The 8,057-nt window shown below is 34.8% G+C and overlaps 1 pseudogene; it reads left to right on the forward strand.

Annotated features, from left to right (window-relative positions):
* The first annotated feature begins 2,454 nt into the window (after nucleotides 1-2,454).
* On the forward strand, nucleotides 2,455-5,177 carry LOC140858506 (zinc finger BED domain-containing protein RICESLEEPER 1-like; annotated as a pseudogene).
* Nucleotides 5,178-8,057: the final 2,880 nt, after the last annotated feature.

Raw genomic sequence — 8,057 nt, forward strand, 5'->3', positions numbered from 1 at the left:
TTTTGGTATTTAAGCTCATTTTTGAAAACGTCATTTCAAGTGATCGGATATTATGCTTTGTAGACATAGATACATATAGTCTCATGTGTCTCATATCTCTCAGAATTAAAATTTTTATTTTTTTTTAAAATTTAAAATTATAATTATAATTTTTTTTCATTTTTTCTCTTTTTTTATGGTGTTTTTTATTTTATTTATTTTTTAAGATATTTTTTCTCTTTTTGGGGTATTTTATTAAAAAAATTAATTTGAAATGGAGAAAGTAATTTGAAACAGTAATTTTTTTAATTCAAATTATAATTATAATTTTTTCTTATTTTTTATCATTTTTTTCTATTTTTATGGTATTTTTTTAAGATATTTTTTTTTCTTTTTAGGATATTTTTTGAAAAATTAATTTGAAATGAGGAAAGTAATTTGAAATGATATTTTTTTATTTGAATTAAAATTAAAATTTTTATTTTTTTTTAAAATTTAAAGTTATAATTTTTATTTTTTTCCAATTTTTTCTTTTTTATGGTGTTTTTTTATTTTTTTATTTTTTTGAGGTATTTTTTTGGGATATTTTTTTAAAAAAATTAATTTGAAATGGGGATACTAATTTGAAATGGTGATTTTTATTTGAATTAAAATTATTTTTTTTAAAATTTAGATTTATAATTTTTATTTTTTTTTTCCATTTTTACTCTTTTTTGTGGTGTTTTTATTTTTTTGAGGTATTTTTTTCTTTTTTGAGATATTTTTTTAAAATATTAATTTGAAATAAGGATTGTAATTGGAAATGATGATTTTTATTTGAATTAAAATTAAAATTATTATTTTTTAAAAATTTAGGATTATAATTTTTATTTTTTTTCCATTCTTTCCCCTTTTTTTCCTTTTTTTTATGGCATTTTTTATTATTTAAGACCCATTTTTTTGGATATTTTTTTTAAAAATAATTTGAAATGGGGATACTAATTTGAAATAATGATTTTTATTTGAATCAAAATTAAATTTTTATTTTTTTAGAAATTTAAAATTATAATTTTTATTTTTTTGTCATTTTGTTTCTATTTTTTCTTTTTTTTTTTTTGGTTGTCCACGTGGAGCAAAGAGGGTGGTGAGGTGGACACTATAAAATACCATTTCAAATGATATTTTATAGATTTGCATTACTTTTATAAATAAGTTAAAAAGTATATTATTTTAGTAAATAATTTTTTTTAAAAATTACTTAGGTAATAAACTCTGCAATTCAAGATGGAGTACATAAGAGGCAGCTATTATTCCATTATTGGATGAAGCATTAAGGAATGCCTTCGCATTAGAAGGATATAAAATCTCCATCTTACCAAAAAAAAAAAACTTCATAATAGTTCTAAGACACATGAGAGAGAGTCAAGTGAATTAGATCTGTTCATCGGGCAGGCTTGGTCTAAAACATAACTAAAATTAATCAAGCTAGGACCTAGCTTGGCTTGGTCTTGGGGCCTATTTCCCATGTCAAAGCTTGATGCTTATTTTGATTGTGAGTTTCTGGTTAAGTCTTGGATTTTCTTAATTTTTAAACTAAAAAATATTTTAAAAGGGAGAGAATGGATGAGGAAGAAGAGAAAGGTGTTGGAATTTATCAGATTAATCCTATCGGAATATAACCACATTAACACACATCAGGATTTGCTTGATATGTTTTAGATCGATTTGGATTCTGACTAAAAATAAGTAAGTCTTATTACCCCATAAAATTCTAAAAGAAAGTGGTATTTGTTACTACAATACATATATATGAAATAAAGATGTTATGAACATATATTACACAAATGTACTACCAAATAAAAACAAATGATATGCAAATCCCTTAAATTTGGAGAAAGGGGTCTAAGTCAATGATTTTGAACCGATAAGGATAAAAATATCTGTCTAAATCAACTATTATGTTCAATAAATTTTGAGATTGCAAAGGTTTTCCTCTTCTTTGAGAGACTCCTACTCTTATCCTACTCTTTTTGAAATTCTTTATGTATTGGAATACTTAAAACTCATTTTTTATAACTTCATTAAACTCTTATATTGAGCATAATTTATTATTGGTTATTTCTACAGTGGAGTAATTGTGGTGAGGACAATAACCCTTTCATGTAGTAGACCACTGTAGAGGCCGCACGAGCGATAAAAGAATCAAAAGGAAAAAAATAAAGATACGTAAGAGAAATTATGGTTAAGATTGTATAAGAGATTGAACATAATATGCCAACTCCTTAGGACTAATCATAGATTACTAAAGCAAAGGACCCGGTATCAAGTTTTCCTTTAAATATTCGATTAGGGATCCAAAATCCAAATCAAATCTGACAAGAAAAAAATTCAAACCCGAAACCAAATTGTTCGTGCCTCTTATCAGATTCGGATTTGAATCGTGCGCGCTTGTTACATCCGACCCGTTTAGACGCGGATGAAGATGGAACGGAGCGGGTGGACGGGACGGCCGTGCTGCCCTCTCCCGACTGCTAACCAGCGAAGGTCGCGCCGAGGCTGCCGAGCGGATCCGGAGCTCTTCTTCCCCAAATAACACCGCCGGCCCCTCACATCACGTGCCTGGAGAGGTGAGTGAGTCCGATAACACCCCCGGCCCCTTTCTCCAAATTTCCCACTCCCTTCTCCCTTTCAATCCCCATTTCAAACAAAACCCTAATGCCAAACCACCCTTCTCCCATGAACTCTCATCTAAATTTTCTTCTTAGTACCCTTCTGCTAGGACTCTACAGATGGTTTTTCGCAATTTCTGCTAGGGTTCCGGATTAATTCATTCATAATATTTCCTCGAAATGATGTCGACATAATACCCAATTATTCTCTTAGATTTAGATGGATATTTTCTTAAATATTTGTTCTCTTTTTACGAATAATTTTTCAAGGGCAGTATTCGATGTGAGGAAATTATTTGCATCATCTAATTCAGGAAGGTAATGGACTTCGTTTTGGTTTCATCAGTGATTGCTTCATGACCACAGTCATGTCAGAATCCACCGAGATGGAGGTACACGGGAATACGAACGCCGCTGGATCCCACAATCCGAGGTCAAGAAAGCTGCGGTCGCTTGTTTGGAATGATTTCACCAAGGAGCGGAGGGCCGATGGGAGTTATGTCGCCATCTGCAATCACTGCAAGAAGCAGTTGACCGCGAGCAGCCGGAGCGGGACCACGCATTTGAAGAACCATTTGGGAATTTGTACTTCTAGCAAGCGGATGAAGAGAAAGAAGCTGGTCGTGCGGCGTCTGGTCCTCAAGTCGAGCGATGCGAAGAACGATGGAGCCCCAGTTCTCGAGCATCCTCAGTTTGATCAAGAATTGAGTCGTCAGGACCTTGCACGAATGATCGTTCTGCATGGCTATCCTTTCTCCATTGTGCATCATGTCGGGTTTAGAACATTTGTGAGAAACCTTCAGCCGCAGTTCAAGTTGGCATCTTATGACACGGTGAAGGCAGATTGCATGAAGATCTATGAGAATGCGAGGCTTCGGCTGCAGGAGGTGCTTGACAAGCTTCTTTGTCGAGTTAGTCTCATGGTCGATATGTGGAGATCGAGTGAGGGTCTCGAATATATATGCTTGACCTGCCACTATGTTGATGATGATTGGAAGCTTAAGAAGAAGATTCTCAACTTTGTACCTATTGAAGCTCCATTGACTGGGGAAGAAATTAGTGGAACCATTGTGGGGAAGTTGCAGGAATGGAATATTGATAAAAAGTTAGCTAGCATAGTCCTTGATAATTGTAGCACCAGCGATGTGGTGGCAGGAGAGCTGCTCAAATCTCTCCGGCCAAAAGGTTTCCTTCTTTCGAGTGGTGATCTATTTCGTGTGCATTCCTGCACACATATACTGAATCTTGTGGTCCAAGAAAGTTTGGAACTGGCATGTGAGGTCACTAATAGAGTCCGGGATTGTGTGCAATATGTGAAATCCTCACAAGAAAGAGTTATAAGATTTCAGAAGGCAGCAAAGCAAGTGGGAGCCCCTCAGAAGCCATTAATTCTGGATACTCCAACTAGCTGGGTCTCTACTTATCTAATGCTTGAAACTGCATGCCAATATCGAGATGCTTTTTCCCGCTTGGCAGAATGGGATACTGAGTTCACAGACTTTCTGTCCTCCAAGGAGTGGAGTTATGCTAAAGCTGTTACTGAATGTTTAGAAGTGCTGTACCATGTTATAGAGAAGTTCTCAGCCGCAAGAGTTCCAACTGCCAATCTTTATTTTAATGATATTTTGTGGTATTCATTTGCTCATGAAAACCTGGTGTACGAGCCCACATCCTATTGTTGCATCAATGGCTGTGCAAATGCTTGAAAATTTGAACAGTATTGGGACCTGACTCGAATAATTATGGCGATTGCTTCTATTTTAGATCCTCGATATAAGATGAAGTCTATTGAGTACTACTTCAAGCTAACTTATAATGATCCATATGAATCCAAGGCAAGGATTGATAATATTCGTAACAATTTTATAAACCTTTACAATGAATATGCAGTTCAATCAGCTAATTCTTCAAAAAATCAAGCGTACCTCTGTTATTTAGGGAATACTGGTGGCTGCACTAGTTCTGAGAGTGGAAATGGGGGAGAATCTAAAACATCCTATCGCATCACACTATCTGATACGCGACGAGGACTTGATCAGTATCTTCAAGAGACATCATCAAGTCAGCCATCAAATCTGATATGGATATGTACATGGAGGAAGCTGTTCATCCCTCAAAAGAAGGCCTTGATGACAATTTTAACATATTAGCTTGGTGGAAATTTAATGCAGCAAAATATTCTGTCCTTTCTATAATGGCCCGTGATATTTTGGCGATTCCTTTGTCAATTGTTCCATTAGACAGTGAAGCTAGAACACTCAATCAATATCTGAGCTCCATGGACCCAATGACTGTACAAGGCATTATATGTGCACAAGATTGGCTAAAAGATGAAATTGAAGGTGAGACATCACTTCAGAGTGATATAGTTTGTTCTTTTCTAATTTATATTATTCTCTAACTATGATTTGTTATTTGAATTTTATTAGTGTCACCAGCAATTGGGCCAGTGGATGGCCTTGCACTTGTTTCAACAGCTGCTGGCTTGAGGGTGATGATGAGTGTATGATACCAGCCAATGGGGATGAATTTTCTCCACCATCAAAATAGGTAAAGGCAAATTTTTTTGAGATCTGACTTAATTCAGAAATGTCTTCACCTGCATTTCTTTTATTTAATCAATTTTTTGGAAGCCTCTTGAGCAAGAATCCTATTATTCACTGGTATATAACTGGAGCAACACTTCATGATATTGTTCATCCTGGTTGACTGGTTTTCTGTCTTCATTGTTATATTTGCAGTATCTTTCCATATATGTGCACTTGTTGCTGCCTTCCTTGTATACATTGTTTTTACTCTTGCAGGTTGGATTGGTGGATTTAAACATATATGATCAAGTGATCATAGGGCTGATAAAATGGTGTTGATTGGAAAAAAGGATTGTGAACAATTGTATTAACAGTACCTTATTCTTCCATGTCATTGAACCATGTCTAACAAGCTTTTCTTCCCATGGATATCATAGAATATCCTTTTTATTAAAAGAAAAACTCTACATATAACTTTTAAAACACCTGAATTATTTGAATATGAGCAAAATGGAGCATTGTAGTAAGAGGAAAAAATCCACATAGGCATCGAAGGTGCCGAATGGTTTGTACAATTCTTGTAGGATTAGATCTCAAATATGCATTTTCCTCTCTTTTAAAAAATTAGGTGTATGAGGTATCCATAGTCATATTCGATGAAATCCAGTTGATAAAGGACTAATAGAAATAGAAATGCAACTTCTACCTCTATGTTTTGTCCTATTCCCAGCCCAAGGACTATCCCGTCAACAGCACTGGAAGGTTAACTATTTAGAAAACTGAGATTTAGGACTATGTATTTGCAATAACTCTGAGTGGAAGGGAGTAGGGGTGCAAATGAGTCAAGTTGCTTATGAGCTACTCAAGCTCGATTTAAATACAAGCTCAACTTGATTCTACTATTGTTGAGCTCAAGTAGCTTGAATAGTTTTTTCGAGTCGAACTCAAGTAACAGTGAAAGCTTGCGAGCCTGTTCAAAGTTTATATATTTTAATAATATTATTTTTATTTGTAATATGTATATGAATATATTAGTATGTTAAGGTTCAAACTCAAGCTCGAGTATGCTTAGTTGATATTAGAATCGAGTCGATTCTAAGTTTTGCCCTTTTTTTTTCATAGAGCTGAGCTCAAGCTTGGAATACTAAGGCTTGATCTAGCCGTGTTTTGAACCCGAATATTTTGAATCTAGTCGAGCTGGAGCTGTTGGCTGCTTGACTCAGCTTAGCTCGATTGCATCTCTAGATGGGAGGATAGGATTTTTTAAAATCATGATAGGAATTTAGGCATGATTGCATGAACCTTTTCTGTTCTCAATTTCATCGTGAAGTAGCAAATATTAAATTGGGTCAATACTCTTATATCATTCTCCAAAAGATTTATTTTATCTTTTCCCATTTAAAATGATTCTTAATATGGGGTAAGGAATGTTACTTGCATTAACTATTGGAATGGGGATAAGGATATTCATTTGTCTATGCCCCACCTTTCCTTGATATTGTTAAATTTTGGTCCATCATTGTTTCATACTTCTATTCAAGCTTTCTCATTTCTTTGTTAGGGCACATGAATTTAGTGAGAAGACGGTAGAGGTTTCATGAAGAGGACAAACACTCTGTAGATGTGGAACATTTATTGCTTGTAGGTTTCAAGTTCAAGTTTTTTAGAAGTAACTTAGGCAATTTAGTTTCAATATCTAGAGTTTGGAGAATAGAGTTGATCAATGATGACCGAAAGTTCAATTTCAGTTAACAGGGAAATAATTCTGGAGAACTTTACAATAAGGTGCTGGTTTTGTGAATCTAGTTGGTACAAGAACTAAAAACGTAAGGGTAAAGATCTCTAGCCATCTAGACTAGCTCTGCTGGTTGGCATCCCTATCCACGTGTGAAAGGTCTCAGGTTTGAATTTGGGTGGTCCCATCCCTGTGTATTTATCGGAAAAAGAAAGGAAAAAGAGGAGATCTCTAAGACATGGGAAAGGTCTCAGGTTTGAATTTGGGTGGTCGCATCCCTATGTATTTATCGGAAAAAGAAAGGAAAAAGAAGAGATCTCTAAGGCTCCTGCATGATCTCTAAGGCTCCTGAATTATGAATGAAGCTGATCTCCTGTGCAATAAAGAAATAGTGAGAGGGGATGGAAGAAGGAAACAATAGTGAAGGAAAAAGGAGAAAAAAGGAGAAAAAAGGAGGGAGTGGTTGGGGGAAGAAGGAATTAACCAAATGTTTGGTTTTGTATTTTTTCTTCTAATCATGACTAATTTTGAAAATATTTACTGTCGGACTTCTATTTAAAGAGACTAGAATTATGGAGAAATTGTTGCTCAGTTTTAAAAGAATCCCTATCTTACCTATTGCTACTCTAGTACTTGTTGAATAGTTTGACTCCAGAAAGAATTCTTATTTGATCTAAAACTCCACTCCACCTAAAACTTTTGAAGTAGTGAGTAGACATAAAGAAAGACAAGGAACTATAAGTTGGGAGTCCATTAGAGAAGTTGCATAACACTGAACCTTCGCTTGAAGTTTTTCTCCTTAAAAACTTTGAGGGCAACTCCTTTGCTGGACTTAAGCTGAACCATTTGATGCTTTTGATTCTCCATTACACTCTGTTGATTCTTCTAGCAACTTGATGAGGCCCAAAATGGCTTGATCACTTGCTGATCTGGCAATATGAGCCCTCCATTGATCTGAACAATGATCAAGGCACTTAACAGGATGATTTTTATGCCAATTTCATCCTCACAAAGAACTTGGCAGTTCATTTTTATTGATCAATGCATAAACAAAAAAACTTGACCTAATCTAGGGTTTTGAAAGGACATATGCTGATGACATGTAGCTGGTGTGGCTGGAGTTCGTAGGAGATTGGTGAGAGGTATCCTTGTAGATTGCAAGTTCTA

Source organism: Elaeis guineensis, chromosome 6, assembly GCF_000442705.2.
Source record: "Elaeis guineensis isolate ETL-2024a chromosome 6, EG11, whole genome shotgun sequence".
Taxonomy (NCBI): domain Eukaryota; kingdom Viridiplantae; phylum Streptophyta; class Magnoliopsida; order Arecales; family Arecaceae; genus Elaeis; species Elaeis guineensis.